Here is a 17,894-nt window from a genome sequence, read left to right as displayed (position 1 = left end):
TGTTGGCTCTATTATTTTTATTGCTGTCCGTGCAATGATATCAAACCTAAGGAGTGACTGTGTTCGTTTAATTTATTTTCTGGGAAAATTATGACATCATTTCTAAGTGAGATCCTTTTATATTTCTCCTTGATAACTGGTCCGCCCTGGTGCACGCTGAGCTCTGCCTCTCTAAGGATCCAGGAGGGCCTTGCACTGTCTCTTTCTGGGCCTTGGTGGGCTCGGTTCTCACAGCGTCACCCCTCATTCTGCTCCTGGGTTATTTAGTAGTGCTCACTTTCAGTAAGAGGCAAAGTCATGGTGTGGTTTTATTCGTGGCTAAGGTGGGTGAGGGCAAGGGAGTCCAAGGAAGGGCATAAAAATGAGATCTCTCAATGCCACAAAATGTCCGTGTGTCTGATAGTGACCTTGTCCGAGTGTCCTCAGTGTCTCAAATTGAACAGACTTGGAAAAATGAAATAAACAAGGAAACAACATTTTCAAGCAAGCTTGGAGCATGGGGCTCTTTTCCTCTGTCTTGTGCTCCTGGCTGGGGAGAAAACATGGTTTTGCTTGAGACCCTCCCCCACTCAGTAGCCTTCATTAATAGAGGTTGTTGTTTTTTTTTTTTATACTCCTTTGGGCTGGAAATTTCTCTCCTCTCACCAGCCAGTAACAACCCTTCTGTTCGTCCTTATGTCGAACCTTCACAACTGAACTAATATGATCTCTGACAATTGGACAGAGCTGGGAGAGTGTTTGAGGACCATTCTGGGCTCAGGACGAGAGCTCCTCCTGGCAGAATGCTTTCTACCAAGACTGGGACTGTGAGCTCTGTAAGTTGACCAGCGCCATTAGCTGAGAGAAATCTGAGAAGTGCTTTAATGAAAATCTTGGCCTCTACAGCTCAGTTCTTCCCACCTCCACCCCCATCTCACCCTTCCTCATCCCCTTCCAACCCTATCCCCATACCCTTTGTTCTTGGTTCCCCTAGGTGTCTTGGCATGGCCCTCAGCCCTGTTACTAAGCTTCGGCTGGCTTTGTGAGAGGAGAAGCCCAGTGACCCCTGCTCTGTGCTCTGGATCCATCTTGATAAATGCAACTGAAACAGACTAGCTAAAGCGAGCAGGAAAGTGAGAAACAGTCCTGGTCATGGGAGCTGCAGGCCCAAATCAAGCACCAGTGTTAGCGATGTCAGGTAGGTATTGGGCCACTTAAAAGTGGATGTAGAGGGAGTGAGGGATGCTCTTGAGCTTGTCAGGCCCCTCCACCCTGCTGCTCCCTGGCTTCTGAGGACTCTGGGGACATGGACCTGTGAACTTCAATGCCCTGTGTGCGTTCCTCTCTCCTGCTTTGGCAGTGGGATAGCATCCCAGTTGTCACAGCATTTGTGATAGCCCACAGTGTCCCTGCCCCTTGTGTGGCTACTGGGGAATAGGCATTTGAGATGAGGAGGAAAAGAAGAGAAACGCAGAGGCTCGATACTCTTAGCCATAAGGCTCTCTTTGCTTCTTAAGGGCCTCTGGAAAAGAATGAGTAGACAGGCGTGAGCAGAGTTTCTGCTTTGCTTAATTACAAATGGACACATTTTGGCTACTAATGAAAGTACTATTGTGGGAATTTGAAGTATGACTCAAGTGTAAATAGCATGCAGTGACTAATCAAGCTTTATATGCAAATCTATTGCCGAAGCAAACATCTCATGGGGTAAAGACAACCTCACTGCATCCCGAAGATGAAGGTCCAGACATCCTCTGGGTCATGAGGGCTTTGATGCCAGCTCTAGTTTATCCACTATTCTTGTGGGGATCATCAAGAATTGAAAACTCTATAGTAGACACTTCTTGTTTTAGAGAGATGACTAAGCTTCAGACAAGGGTTCTGGGACTCAGTAGATAAATGGCCAGGAACTGAGGGGATAGAAAGAAGGGCAGGATTGGGTTCAAATCCCATGTTCAGCATGGGGCAGGTCAGATTGACCTAGTCTCAGGCATATCATTCGTAAAACAGGCAGACAGTTTTATTTTTGTGGCATCGATACAAGATTTAGAAGAGGTATCAGGTCGATATTTACTCAGTACAAAGGTAGAGAGACTTGTTAGTAGCAGTGATGTGGTGGCAATCATGGGAATGGGGCAGGAAGAGGCTTCTCAACGAGACTGTGACATTTCACAGTGCACTGTATCTTACAGAGAAAGAAATTCAATTTAAAGGAAACTAAGCGCTTTGCTGTGTTTCATAAACCATGTTAGGTCGGGAGTTCTGCGTGCTATTTTCATCTCCCGTGTCTCAGTACTTACGTCCTAGATCACCTTCTATTCCTTATCTGCAGGAGAGTAGAATTCTCGGCTGAAGATGTGATGCCCTCCACAGAACATTTCAGTTGCTAAGGTTGTTGCTTTCACTGACCACTGGGATTCCCCACACCCTTTAAAGGGAGATAAAAAGCTTGTCAACATTTTCCTTTCAACGAACTTACAGAAGATCCACGTCTGGGATGGGGAGATGTCCTCAACCCATCAAGTAGTTCCTGAGAAAATGTAAGGTTGTGAGTTAGGATCTCTAGTGCCCACGTTAACAGTTCATGCTTCCAGTCGCCAGCCTGGGGAGGCAGGAGCAGGGCAGGAAGCACTCTGGAGGCCGCTGGCTAGCCTGCCTCGTATAACCAATGAGATTCAGGTTCAAGAAGAGACCTTTTCTCAAAAGATAAGGTGAGGAGCAGCTGAGGAACATACCCAAAGATTCCTCAGGCTTCCATATGCAGGAGTGAATATTTGCACATTCGATATCATGCCCATGGGCACATATACATAGACACATATCATACGGCACACATGTACACACACAACACAGCAACACACATACCTTTCATTTATCAACACAATTTTACATGTTCAAGGTCTAACAAGATAGACCAAAGGGTTTTTTTCTAGTAAAAAAGGAAAATGAGGAAAATAACAAGCGCAGTGTCTTCATGAACCCCGTAAAGCTTCAGCAGTAGGTAGGGAGAGATACATGGATATATAGCAAGAAAGTCACTAGGCTCATGGATAGGAGTTTGATTTAAACTGAACAACCCCAATCTATCAGTAGCCTAAAATGAGTACAAATTTAATATGACTTTTTAAAAATGATTTTTATAAGACTTCTGTGAATTTAAAATAAAGTGGCATGGAAAATGCTTTAACTATTCTAAAGTTCTTTTCAATTACATATACTAATATATATGTATAGGTTAAATGTTTCATTCATACTTGCTGACGGGCCTACCGTAATTCACACACACACACACACACACACACACACACACACACACACACACTCTATGTGTAGAACAATCAGGTACTATAAGAAAGGATTTGGGGAACACAGAAGAGGAAAACATTGTAAATCTCTAGCAGAGAGACTTATAAGCCTGGTTACCATCTTCATTGTACCTGCTTGCAAAGCCCTTAGCCATGGTACTGGCTATTACTGGCAGACAAATCTTGTCCCATTTAGTATCAAAAATATTAGGCAAGCTCCCTACCTAAAATTGGATCTTGCTGGCAAAGCAATTGTGCCATGACCTTGTAATATGGATGGTAAACAGCAAATGAATACAAGGCAAAACTCTTCCTGTAGACATATGCTGGCTCATAAGCAAAGGCGGAGTCCACTTTCCCCCGTCCCAGGTATGCCCGAGGGTGCTGTGATTATACGTGCAGCTGAGCAAACACCCCACTGGGGTGCTATTGGACTTGAGGAGAAGAATGTCTACAGAATGTGAAAACTTACGCTGTATCACATGTCGGGTAAATAATAGAGTGCAAATTCAAAACACATCTGAGTTTAAAGCTCACTGTCTTTCCAACATACCAGCATACATGTATGTGCAAATGTCGTGTCTTAATTAGTGGACCAAGTAAGAACTTTCTCTCCCCTTCACCAAATAACCTGCCTTTCATTTCCCCCTGAACATCAGAGTTGAATTACTTTTCCAAAGTCCAAAAGCAGCTACTAATTTGGGGGCAATTAGTTTAGGTGTTCTATAGGGCCTGGCTAACCTATGATTTCTCTGATCTCAGACAAGTCATGTTACCCAATTATTTCTGAGAATAATTACTGCGTTTTCATTCTCATCCGTTTCTACCCTTGGCCCATTGTTTACCTCAGAGAGGAGGAATAATGAATGCGAGTTACAGCCTGCCATGACAATGAGATTGCCAATAGAAATCAATGGCACGTCCCATGACAAGCTAGGGCGTAGGAGGCAGACTAACGGAGTTCTTGGATTTTACCCACCTCATTGTTCTGCCATTCAAGTGGATTATACAATTTCCTGTTATGGAAAGGGATAGTCAGGACAAAAATGAGTCTGACTGAGTTTAATAAAGTTGGAAGTACTAATATGGGGTCTTATAGGGAAAGCATATTTTAAAAAGTAGGATGTTCTAATGACGAACCTGCATTGGCTATTAAGGTTTATATCTATGTTCACATTTATTCATTTTAGAAGGGAGATAAGGATAGAGCAGTTGGGGTCAATGATCTTCCCCTTTTCAGCATCAGGAAACTAAATATTGGTGAGCTGGAGTTATCCTCAGTCCCTGTGAACTTCATTTCATCCATTTGTCTACTTGCAAGTGCTCCTGTTAATTTGAGCAACATAGCTTGGAAATACGTCTAGTCCTAAGAAAGTTGCAAAGGGAAGGTGGGAACTAGGAAGTCAGAAATGTGCACATGGTTACGCTGTACTCTCTAACTGGGGAGTCACTGGCCATCGGTGGCCACAGGACTCTGGGAAACAGGCCAGTGTGAAGTGAGATATGGGTGGGCCGGTTGTTGACAATGTTTTCATCAGTTACATTTTGAAATGACAGTCTCTAAGATATAATTGGTTAAATAAGGTATTATAATATTTTCCCCTGTTTCTTTTTATCCTTTGAAGTACAGCTACTATGTCAAATGACCTAAGTGGCTTGCATCTTCTTTTTAATAGGCGGCCATAGTCTAACGTAAATATATAAGTGTTGAAGTCCAGGAGTCAAATTCCAGTCGTCTGACTTCATTTAAGTCCAAACGCTGAGATGCATTCTGCTTGTGTAGGATGTGGATTTATTTATTTCTCAGCTGTGATGCTCACCCATGCTCTCACTATCCCCTGCCCACGATACACCTTTATGCGTGTATAAGGAAGAGCATCCCCTTTGCAAAGAGAGGAATCGTCCCAATAACCCCAAAGTTGTTTCTTTCGTACCCTTTTATCAGGCTCTGAAGTAGGAGAGCTTTGGACCACAGAGAAATGATGTTTTCCTGTATCTCTTGGTTTAACTAAAACCCCCAACCTCAAAGTACACGATGTGGAATGAGCTACCGGAGCAATTTATTCCTTTCTCTCCATGGATTAGAGAGGAGGTCCTTGGAGCGGCTTGTTAAAGAGAAGAGCTTGGCCCCTGCCCTTGCTCTGTGTTTAATGATCCCTCTTCATGTGCCACCTCTCTAATCTGCGGGGAGATAGGTACAAATTGTATCTATAATGCAATATTACTTAACAGTATAATGTATGATAAATCATAGAATTGCATCCCTACCTTGTAATTGGTGAGATGTGTTGCATGAGAGATTCCCTAATTCAATAGAGAGTGGTTGCTCTTATGCATAACTGCCTCTCCGGATCAAACCAATTCAGCCTGCAAGTGATAAGCAGAGAGTTAAAGCTTTTTTTTAATTAAAAAAAAAAGCAAAAAATATGACTTAGAATGGCTTTTTAGGCCCCTGCATTCAAATGGCTGTTTAATAATCCTCTACTTGAATAGAGCCTCTTCTCCCACTTTTCTGTAGGGGGCGGGGCTCTACTCTGTGTAAAATGGGGACCTAAGAGAACACGTGTGCTCTCCTACTGGGCAATCATTGCTTTTGCTCTGTTGCCCTTAACCGCGTGTTTATGGTCTTCCTACCCTAACCCCACGCACGGGTTTTACTCTCCACACTGAATTTATATTCATTCCTTTTTCATGTAGAGCCCTCTTGCTGACGCCTCAGAGTTCTTTCTTGGTGTTATCTTTTCTTTCTTTAAACTTATGGGCTTATTTTACTCTTTGGCACGCTTATTGTGGCTACCTTTTTCTTCCCCAGCTCTGACTGCCCTAGCTTCTTAAGTACTTCTGTTTAGACAAAGAACATCCAAGAATTTGTCACTGAAGGAGACTGTGTTGTAGGCAACTACATCTCTACTCCCCAGTGTGCACGAGAGGACACCTGACATCTGGGTTGTGACTGCCAAAGGTAGCACACACCTGTTCTCTTGGTCACCTGGATACCTCCAGCCAACACTGTGTGTAGTATGATCTGAGTTCAGAAATTAGTTATGAGAAAATCCAAAATAAAGATTGACTGGTAAGTTTAACAAAGTCTTTTCTAGCTGTTATGACTCATATAGATGAGACCATTGCAGCTGGATGGGGATGGGGATGCAGCCAGTCTTTCAGGAAAGCTGAAGAAGCTTGGGCACAGTCGGTTCTCTGACGCCTGTGTGGCTATGTAGTCTGAAGCCCAAGTTTCTTAGCAGCTCAGACCCATCGTGGTTCCGTTCCCTCAGTCCGCCTCAGCCACTGTCTCTCATGGAGTGCAGCCCTGTGATGCGTTGTTCTGGCCTGAACAGTCTCCAATGGAGGTTGTCACATACTCACTGCCTACAGAATTTCATTTATCGTTAAGCAAGTGACTGAGATTCAGTGATCTGATTTCATCATTTTCTTTTTAATGTGCAGTTGTACTTTCAAATAAAAAGATAAAAACAAATGTGTTCTTCCCTTCGTTTGATCACTTCTCAATTCTGACTATGCAGAAGAGTAGAAGGGCAACTTCTTGACATGAGCCCTTGATTCTGTCCAAACAGACACAGGGATGCCACCAAAATTACAGCTCAGTGATGGCTTCCTGAGAGTGACGGGTTTGGAGGTGGGGCTCCCTGGCGTGTTTCCTTTAACGCGTGCAGAGCCGTTCCTGTACTCCATGGTTTCCCGGCTTAATAAAAAGAAACGATTCATTTGGTGAATACTCTAGAAAACAATTGCCAGAGACCACACTGCCACTTGTCAACTGCCAGCTGTATTTCACTCTGCCTGTAACCAAGGAAAACAAGGTTGCGAAACCATGCCAGCTAGGCTTCTCAGCGACAAGATGTCAATAGCCCTTGATTTTTGTTGCTGTGGTCACTAATTTCTCCAAGTTTTTTTTTAAAAAGTGTCATAAAAACAAATCGCCTTTAAAGACCCTCACATTCTTTGCAGGGCTTTCTCACAAGAGGCGTTCAGTAGACCTGCTGCAGATTTTGAAATCACTCTCAGTCACTAATACTCAGGCCCTTAGAAATGGCTGTCACTCAGCTGTTTATTTATTTTGTTTCTTTTGAGTTTAGATTTTTCACCTTCATTGTGTTTTCATGCTGCCATTTTTACCATAAAATTGCATTTCCATCTAGGACAATGACATCTGTTTTTTGTTTTTTGTTTTTTTTTTTTGCTTTTGTTTTGCTTTTGTTTCTTGCTTTGTTATTTTTTTTTAAGCAAAAAGAGAAAACCAGACAATTTGTTTGGCAAATATATGGCTTGATGACAAATCCTAAGTATTTCCGAGAAATGTCAGTGCTGGTGTCGAGAGCTTGCTCTCCTGCGTCTATTCAATGAAAATGGAACTTGGTGCCTTCTGTCCTGACAACCTCCACAGCATGCAGAAGTTTCTTTGTTTTTGCTGGGCATTGTCTGTCTCTTTTCACTGAAAGCCCACTCGATGGTTTCGAAAGATCAATTCTACTTTCCTGTGAATGTGTCTCTTAACCTTTTCCCTAGAAACTGCAGCAGTGTATGAGTGAGTCACACAAAAGGGGGACCTCGAAGATGAACAGCAAGGAAGCACAGGGTTATATTATAATTCACCAGAAAAGAGCATTTCACTAATCAGTACCCATAGCATACATTTGTAAGAATGACTGCCTGACAGGTGAAAAATCTATTTTTTTTTTTGACAGCATACGTTTAGTCTTAAATCAGTCCAACACAATAGTTCCTTTTCTTGCTTTGCACAAACTCTCTTTCACCTCTTGATAAACTGTACCCCTGTGAGCCATAGAATGTTCCTGATTCCTACCCTTTCCTGTGTAGTGGCAGTATTTGGATGGCTATGGGAAGCAGATTCATTTGGCAGAATATTTTTATATGCATATCAGCAGAAGGCTAGGATTTAATGATTTCGTGGATTAAAGGTTCAGTCCGAAACTGTGAACTACGCTGTGAAATACCTGCCATGCGAATTGGTGTTCTGACCCTCAGAGGCCTTGCTGAGGTATATGATTTTAACCTAGTACGTGGAGTACAATGGTAATAAATCTTGACACAGATTATGTAATTTTCCCATAGTTCTGTGTCTGTTAGAGTTTCAAATAATCCAGTCTTTACGCATTTGGATAGTTCAGGATATATCCCTCTGTACGTACACACACACACACACACACACACACACACACAACACACACACACGTAAGTTTGCCTGATTGGGCTTTGTGCCCTTTGACCTTCTTTTAGTAGTATAAGCAGATGCCCTCCTGAGCTGACTGAATTCTTCTTATTTTGTATCTCCAGAATCCTTAAAAAAGAAAAGAGAGATAGAGAAGAAAGGACGGCTCATCTGCCCACTAAAATGTGCTGCGGATTGTGTGAGATCGGCTGAAGGCTTTTGACACTCAGGTCTAGGGATACCTGTGGGCCTTTGGTTTACTTTCTCTTCGGCTTGAGCTCCTCTTTGGTCTCCTTTGGTTTACTTTCTCTTCGGCTTGAGCTCCTCTTTGGTCTGGTCGCAGACACTCAACTGAAGCAGTGTTCCTGAACATTAGTACTAGGTGACCAGAGAAGCCTGGTCTGCCTGAGAGCTGGGACCGGTAGTGACAGTGCCCCCGAACAACTCTCCAGCAGAAGAAAGGTTCCGGGGCACCTTAAGCACATTTAACAAAGCAGAACTGATGGTCTCAAGGAGAGCACTGTATGGACTACTCATTTCTCTACTCCTAAGAGGAAGAGAGCTTTGGTCCATGTTCCTTCACAAACAGAGAGAAGACATGGTGAAATCCTGGGAACAGCACACTAAGAGAAACAAACAAGGGAGGTGGAGTTGGAGAGACCACATCTCAAGGAGCCTCAGCCACTGCTCTGCAAGATGAAAGCAGGCATCTTGCTGGTCTTGACCAGTCCGTTGTGGGCAGAGCCATCTGTAATGCCCAAGTCAAATGGATTGTGCCTGTATGTGGTTGAGCAATTGTGTGTGCATATGTGACTCTGTGTGTTGCCCTTTGTGTGTATGTGTGTGTTATCATGTAAAGAAAGACTGTGCATATGCATTCCTATGAGGGACCTTTGCACATATAAATCATTATATGTGTCATAGGGTGTGTGGGTATTGTGTGTATTCCTATTTAAAAGATTATCTATCACTATTCAGATTTTATTACTGTCCAGTCTTTATTAAAATTATCTTTTCCCTTCCTCTGCCACTTATATAGTCTTTAACTCTCTGCTCTTAGTTACTCAATTTGAAGTCAAAAATGTTATGCCCAAATCAGTGAAGTACCCCAAAAGGCAACAAGGAGACCGAGTCCTATATGTAAAAGCAAAGAGACTTCATTTTATGCAAGTTTGCAAACTCAGTCTCCCTACATGTCCAACGTATTGGAATAAATGGAGAGCCCCGAGCTCAGTTAGAGTTGGGTTTTTATCATAATGAAGATGGGGGTGAGGGGTTTCTGAGGTTCAGGACCCCTGATTGGCTGACATTTATCTAGGGGTGTCCAGGTGAGTGTATGCTGGCAGGTGATCCTATCTACAGAGGTTGGAACATTAGGCATTTCCTTTGGATGGTCTGTTCTTGGGTGGTGCTCAGGTAATCTTAGTTTGTGGTTGTTCCTGCAACCAGGTATTGCTCCAGGGTAAACTACTGAGACTCAGGTCTCCTTTAAACTTATCCATGGCTGAGTCCTACTCTGGCAGGTGATAACTGAAATTACCTGGCGCGAGTGAGAAGGAAACATAGAACACGCAAGAAACCCACTTAGGAGTTTGTTAGAGAGGATGCGTACAGGCCTGGGGAAGTCGGTGTGCAGAGAGAGAGAGGAAGATGGCATGTCCAGTTTTTAAAAGCTGCCTAGCGCATGCGCATAGGGGGTTGACATGGCTACGTCATATGCAGATGACGGGGCTCACACATGTGTGCAAAGCTGAGTCATACGTGGATGATGTAACCACGCATGCACGCAAGGGCTTAGCTGATGTCATACGTGGGTCACACGACGCCCTTTAACATCTGCAGGGGCATTAGGCACTTCTGCCTAAGGGCTTGTCTGCACATGCATGGCCCCTAGAATCTGGAAGTATCAGCCTTATGTGGCTGAAATCATTACAATAATGGTTAAAAGTAAAGAACTTCCTTTGAGTCATCTGTTCATATTTACCTTATCATGGCAGGCACCTACAACAAAAAGCAAGTAAAAGAAGTGATCATACCCCTTCATGTCAATCAGATGAAAATACAATTGCCTTCTTCATGATTTTTGTTGGCAGGGTCATGGGTCAGAACACACAGTGGACCACGAACTTCTCCTTCACCTAACGGCTTGAGAAACATGGAGCATTTGCTGGGTGGGTGTAGGTCAATGCCCAGATTCCTTCTGTATTAGCTTGCTTAATTCTCCCAGCTGGCAGGCCTCAGCACCCGGGTGTTTCTCACCCACGGAAATTCTTCCTCTGTCTCTTGAGACTTTCTAACACAGCCTGCAGTTTTTTCCCCTAATTATTTGTGTTTCTTGTTTACAAGTAAGGCAGTAAAAGTTCAACGTCCCCCAAACTTTCTATTAGATTTCTAGAAAGAAACTAAAGCCAGACAGGACCCTTCGGACATTCAAATTCAGTTTCACTCTTTACTGACAGCTGTGTGTAGAGCCCATTCCTAGCAGGCAGCAGACTATGGGGCTGAGCTAGCAAGCTGCCATGGAGGTTGACAAGGGCCCTTCAGAGGAAGGCTGGCAATCTATGTCACGGCAGAGCCTGGAAACAGAACAAAAGGCATTTCCTTTGGGAGGCTCAGTGTGGTAATTTACATTTGGGAAAGTGCTTTGTGAGCTGAAAAGTGGATGCAGGAAGTGGGAGCCATTTTCCTCTTTTCTCTTTCATAACTATTAGTGCACCGGGTGAAAGTTGTGCCATGGGATTTTAAGATGTAAGTGGAGTAAAAACGAGAAAAATCTAGGTGCACATTCCAAAGATGGCTTCTATTGTGTTGCAAACTCTTTAGCAGTTTTCAGCTGCCTGATCACTCAGCACTTTGGGCCAGAAGGAGCCCTTCCTCAGGGTGGGAGAACACCTGATAGGGGTGGGTGAGGCAGGCTGCAAGCCCTGTTTATTTCTGCCTTTTACATCTGACTATTTTTTTCCACTTGGTGCCTGAAGTAACTATTATTTAACCTGATAAAGTAGATCTCTTCATTTTCTTTCATGCAAACATGATTCTCATATTTCCTGTTGTATGAAACCAGCAAGTGTCCAGTCGCCTCGGCAAGAAATGTAGGAGGTTACCTCCCGTCCTAGACCTGCTTCCTTCTACTCTCTCTCCGAGTCCATTCGTACCACCCAAGTCAGCCGTATCAGTATGAAGCTCCCCTTTGATGGAGGTGGGTCTTGTATTAATCTGTTGCTTTTATTGGTTAATTAATAAAGAAACTGCCTAGGCCCATTTTATAGGCCAACCCTTAGGTGGGTGGAGTAAACAGAACAGAATGCTGGGAGAAAGAACCTGAGTAAGGGAGTCGCCATGATTCTCCCACTCCAGACAGACGCAGGTTAAGATCTTCCCTGGTAAGCCAGCTCATGGTGCTACACAGAATATTAGAAATGGGTTAGATCAATATGTAAGAGCTAGCCAATAGGAGGCTGGAACTAATGGGCCAGGCAGTGATTAAAAAAAATACAATTCCGGTGTAATTATTTTGTGGCATAAGTTAGCCATGCAGGTGGCCGGGTGCTGGGGACGCAGCCCCGCTGCTCTTAATTCAACACCCCTTTAGCTGCTGCCCACACTTTGGCTTCTCACCAGCCATAGTTGTGCCTGACCTTCCTCCAGCCTTGCTGCTCACTCCTTGCACCCCAAACCAGGCTCGCCTCACAAGTCTGATAAGATGGGCTCACTCTATGGTGTGATGGTCTCCAGAATTTCACAGTGCCCCAAGGAACAAGTTCAACGTTAGTGCCTCACCATAGGGGCCCATTCCATCATGGCCTTGGCGATGACTTCCATCTTCACAGTCCATACTCTCATCCTGCGGCTCGATTTTGTTTCTTGAACACGTGATCTTACACACACAGTGTCTTTGAACACCGAGCATTGAATTCTCCTTTCCCTTTCTGCTACCTTTACCCATTAAACCCATTCCTTCAAGTCTCAGCTTTTGGTCAGGAAGCTAACTTTGACTTTCCTGTCTCAGGCCAATGGCTGTTCTCCTAGGGCACTGTACATTTAGCATTATTGTATATTACTGTATATTGTATATTCTACTGTATATTATATATTACTGTATATTCTACATATTATTGTATATTGTACATTACTGTATATTGCATGTTACCGTATATTGTATATTACTGTATATTCTACTCTATATTGTACATAATACTGTATATTGTATATTACTGTATATTCTACTGTATATTGTACATATTACTGTATATTGTATATTACTGTATGTTGTATATTGTATATTACTGTATATTCCACACTGGATTGTGAGCTATACATGATTAGGGACAAAGAACATACAATTTGTAAATGTTCTGGGTTTCCCCTAGTGGTGAATAGACAGGCTAAGCTCAAATAAATGTGTGTTGAATACAGGAAATAGCAACGAATGACTTTGCTGTGTGACCTTGGAAAGTTGCTTACGTATTCGGCTCTCTGTGGTCTTAATGATTAACATGAGAAGCCAGAATTTAAATGAAATTAAGGTAAATTGCAGTTTTAATCTATTCATGAATGTGCTGTTACATATTTCTGATATATAGGAAATACGTTGGTGCTTTCCAACTAATGATACTTTTCTGTATTTGAAAATGTCTGTAATCCTTCCCTGCATCCAGTTCATACTTCTGCTGGACATCTTCCTAATGGATCCAGTATCTGCCCACCATTTATGCTAGAGATCCTGAAGAATTCACCCTTTACAGTTTTGTGGACAAATGGAAAGATGTTATAAGAAATATATTTTTGTTTAGAAGAATTCAGCCTACAAGAGAGCAAAAGTCTCAGAAGGAGACACATTTTCAGTTTTTCTCCAGGTTGCTTAAGTATGATCAGTTCTTCTCTAGGCTGTTTCAAACCTCGGGAAATTAAATAACCATTATTCATTTGGTGCCTCTGTCTTTAAAACATAGGTCTTTCATGCATAGGTGAAGAATCCTAGCACATTTTGGATTTATAGCTTGTTCATGTGCAAAAGCAGCGAGATGCAGCTCGTGGTGCAGCAGGGTCGTGAGGCATTTGAGCACCAACTATTCAGACAAGGAGTTTTTGGATTTCGTTCTTAGTTTTTGGACAGTCCCACAGGTGAGGGATGCTCCTATCTGCTGCGCGAGGAGCCGGTTTGGAGAGCATCACGCGCATCAACAGGCACAGACACCAGGCTTCCTCCCCAGGGAAGCAGAGAAAGGTCACAGCTTTGTACGGGGAAGATGATCCCATTAAGCACCAATATGCAGCCAGCACGCGGTGCCCACAACAAAGCTAGCTGTGCATCTTATCAGCGCCTCTTGCAGGCCCTCTCAAGCTTGACCTGGTGTCATTGTCTCTGCTCTTTCTGATTCAGAAATACGACCAACTTTCCAAGGTTTGTGTCCTGGATGTGTCGCAATTTTTTTACTTTTCTCTGTTTTGTGGAGCTTTTGTTGGGACACATTTCCTTTGTGATGTCATGGGGTGGGGATTAAATCTCTACCGCAAGGATAATTCTCCATTTTATTGCCTTCCCGGGCAAGAATTTATTCCTTAGACTTCCTTGCCAGTCTGGACTGCCGGTAAATGATATTACCTGGTTGGAGAGGCTGGATCCTTTGAGATGGGGAAAGAAAATCACGAGAGACAGGTGATTCTGATCCAAACTGAGATTCAGACAATGGATGGGTACTGTCCTGCGAAGAGGTAGTGCACCACCCTGACGGTCCAACAAGCCAAGAAGCCAGCTCAGCAAACCAAACTGAACTCGCCCTACCTCTGCTTATTCAAATACCACCCACAAGTTTCTGAGAGAGGAACATATGCAGAGCATATTTGGAAACATTATAAGGCATGCATAAAGTACAATATTAGTCAATTTTATATGCTCGGTCGCATGAAATCTGTGTGTTTAAAAAATATAATAATTTGCATTTCATGGCTTTTGATAACCTCAGGAGTGCACTTGAAATTCAGCACATGCCCGCAGCACCTCCCTGCTCACCCCATTTTTAACTGAAGACCAATGGTTTCTATTAAGGGATCAGGCAGGGCCTCTGACAAGCCAGTCAATAACTATGTGAGGTTACTTCATTAATGCTATAATGGCTGATAGAGTGAGAGGCAAAAAACAGGTTCCTGACAGCAGCAAATGAAAATGATGGAGCTTCCTGGAGCAACGCGCCTTTCCTTTGTCATTGTCTTTTGCTTCGCTTATTCAAAATGTGGCATTTATGTATTCAGTCTTGATGAATGTTGCCGGCTTTAAGTACTTTTTCCATCTCTAATGCAGTACCGATTGCACATTGTTCTTTCCTTCTCTCTCTCTCTCTCTCTCTCTCTCCGTCTCCCTCTCTATCCTCATCTCTCTCTCTCTCTCCTCTTTCTTTTCCTATAACCTCTGCTGTCAAGGCATTGCAGGCTGAAGGGTTGCAGGCACTGGCTAAATAGCTTTTGTGCTGTAAACGGTGAGGGTGATGGCACGATGCATCATGAGTGTGGCTGGGTCATAGAGCAGTGTGGGCGGTGGGAGAAGGACCCCGCAGCGACAGTGCTGAGGGTCTCGCTGGCCACGGGCATACTCTTTCCCACTGAAGCCAGGCTAAGAACTCCGAGGAAAGTGTAGACATCTCAGTGACACTCAGATAAGGATGTGATTAGGGGAGGAAAGCTCACAGGGGGAGAGTCAGGAAGACAAGCAGTGTGTCTCAGGCACTTCTGCTAGTGTTAAGAACTGCACAGGTCAAATGAGAGTTCACCGGTAGATCTGGATTCTACAGAGCTAAAGTTAGTTTTAGTTTGTCTAGGTGGATGGGTATAGGCTGGACCTTGCTTTTGGAGGGGATTATGCTTTTTGTTTCAATTAATAAGAAGGAATACAGCCCCACAGGTCTCTGGCATCAAGGAGAAGGAGATGCGGGAAAACAGATAACAAAGGCAAGGATTTCTCTGAGTTGTTACTGGATCCCTTGGGAGGGCATGGTCAAGCAAAATACAGACATGCAAAGAGTGAAGAACTCTTTGGTATCTATGCCAGTAGGGCTTTGCACAACATCAGGGAGCCAGATTTTCCCCATCTCTTGTACCTTTGGTGCCATGAGCGTTGTGAGCTCTTTTGGAGGGTGACGATGGGATAAGTCAATTGATGTAGACTTCTATTTTCATCTCATCAGCCTTCACCAGTGAACCAGACTGCTTTACAGAGTGCTCCTGTGATGCTGGCAGAACGTCAGGCCCACATCAGCACAGTCAGAGGGACAACTCCGGCAGCAGGGAAAAATACGATGACTCTAATTCCATATGGCGGCCCCCACACAACGTGGGTGGCAGGACACAGCCACAAATTGCCACCATGTGTTTTAGGAACAGACTCAGATCCCCTGTCAAAGAGGCTGTACCCAAACATAAACACAAGAGAGCCACCCCACAGTTAGATGCTCGATTATGATCTGGAAGTCCAGGTGACTTCCATAGCCAGAAGTACTTTAGAAGAAAGGGTTGACCTCCATTTCCTTGTGACTCCATCTCAGAATGTGACAATGCTCAGCCATTGTTGTGTGTCTCCTGCAAACCATGGCAAGAAATGCTGGCCATCTGAAGGCTGAGCTGGAAGGACAGAGTACTACACTCAGGGCAGCCTCCATTACTTTGGTAATTACAGAATTCTGTTGTCATTGTGATGTTTTCTTGTGGGTCTTTCTAGTTACTAATATGACTGGCATTACTCTATTTGGGAAATATGGGCTGAATAATGATATTACTGCCTCCCTATAAAATATTTATGCTAAAGTCCTAACTCTTATAATCTCAGAATGTGACCATGTTGGGAAGTAGGGTCCTTAAACAGGAAACTAAACCAAAATGGGAGTCATTCAATAACAAATCAGAATTGGGTCTTAATCCCTTACACCTGGAAATCAGGACTCAGAGAGGTGCAGACTGAAGAGACAGAGAAGAGACGACACTTACAAATTGAGAGTCCTCAGAAGGGATTACACCTACTAACACCCCAACCCGTGTTCTCCTAGCTTTCAGATATCTGTAACAGTGATCCTAGCTGAGAACTCTAAGAGGTACCCTATGCAAGGAGGCTCAGCAAGCTGGTTAAATTGATAGAACCATTTCCTAGGCTCACCTCCTTGTCATCCCTTCACCCCATGATCATTTTCAAGAATCTAGAGCACTTGCTGAACCCACAATTTTACCCTGGACTTACCAGTGCAAGACCACAGAGAACATACAGGATTAATGGTATCTTTTGAAAGTTTCCTATTATTATGATGTCGTATGGCATGTTTTGGGTGCCCTGTTTGGATTTTGACATCTGTTTGGTTAAATATCATAATAACCCATCCATTTTAACTGCTGCATGGAACTCTGTGGCACACCACCATTCATTTGTATAGTCTCTTACTGCAGGCATTTGAATTGTTTCTATATTTTTATTGAAATTAGCAGTGCTATCATGAATAATCTTTTTTTTTTTTACAAGGTAACATTACCATCTCAAGCAGTGTGTCCAGAGCACACTCATGGTGTGGAAGGGTACATCCCTCCTAATCCCTTGAAAGACACTTTTACTCAAAGCAGCTCCGTCAGTGCCAACATGTTCACTTCCAGGTTTATTGGCAGTAACTTCACACAGTTTATTCCCGGTACCTGATGTTATACACTTTAGGGTCTTATGCCGGATCCTTGTATGTAACTGGCATAAACCCCATTTTCTGAGCTCTCTTAATGGCTTTCGTTATTTCTTTCTGTTTCTTCCCACAAAGACCTGTTATGTGTCGTCCGTAAATGCATCCGGTAAATGGAGAGATAAACTGGGACAAAAGCTTACAATTATAAGATTACATTCTTATAATCCACACGTTTCTCACACAAGACACACCTCTTAAGGGGCTCCTTATAGGGGTTTTCCATCGGGATTGGCAGGTCCTCATTGCTGGCTACCTGTTTATACTGTGCACAACTTCTTCTCCACAGCACCGTGTGGGCTCCGCGATCCGCGAGGCAGACTGCAGCCGTGGTCAAGCTTTTCCTCCCTACACCACTGCACACCACCACCAGAGCCGTCATGATTCTTCCTATCATGAATAATCTTGTATATGTACCCTGGTTGATCAAACAGACGAGTCTCTCTGGTTTATTCTCGGTGTAGGAACTGCTGAGTCTTACGCATGTGGCTGAATTGGTGAACTCAGAGCAGCACTTTTATCTGTGAGTAAAGCACAATCTTCCCCTTTATGCGCAGAATCTCACCAACACTTAGTGTTGCTGGAGATTGAGATTTTCTCATAGTCTGGCAGGGTAGCATTGTGCCCCTTGGCAGCCACAGTCACAACTGTCTAAGTTTGTTTTACAGCCTTTAAATCTTAACAGTAGCTCCTTGAAGGAGGCACAGTTTCTAT

At 43.5% G+C, this 17,894-nt stretch overlaps 1 pseudogene; it reads right to left on the bottom strand.

The window, feature by feature from the left end:
* Positions 1-17,090: 17,090 nt before the first annotated feature.
* Positions 17,091-17,564, bottom strand: LOC130876475 (28S ribosomal protein S18c, mitochondrial-like; annotated as a pseudogene).
* Positions 17,565-17,894: the final 330 nt, after the last annotated feature.

Source organism: Chionomys nivalis, chromosome 6, assembly GCF_950005125.1.
Source record: "Chionomys nivalis chromosome 6, mChiNiv1.1, whole genome shotgun sequence".
Classification (NCBI taxonomy): domain Eukaryota; kingdom Metazoa; phylum Chordata; class Mammalia; order Rodentia; family Cricetidae; genus Chionomys; species Chionomys nivalis.
This window is presented reverse-complemented; position numbering and strand designations above follow the sequence as displayed.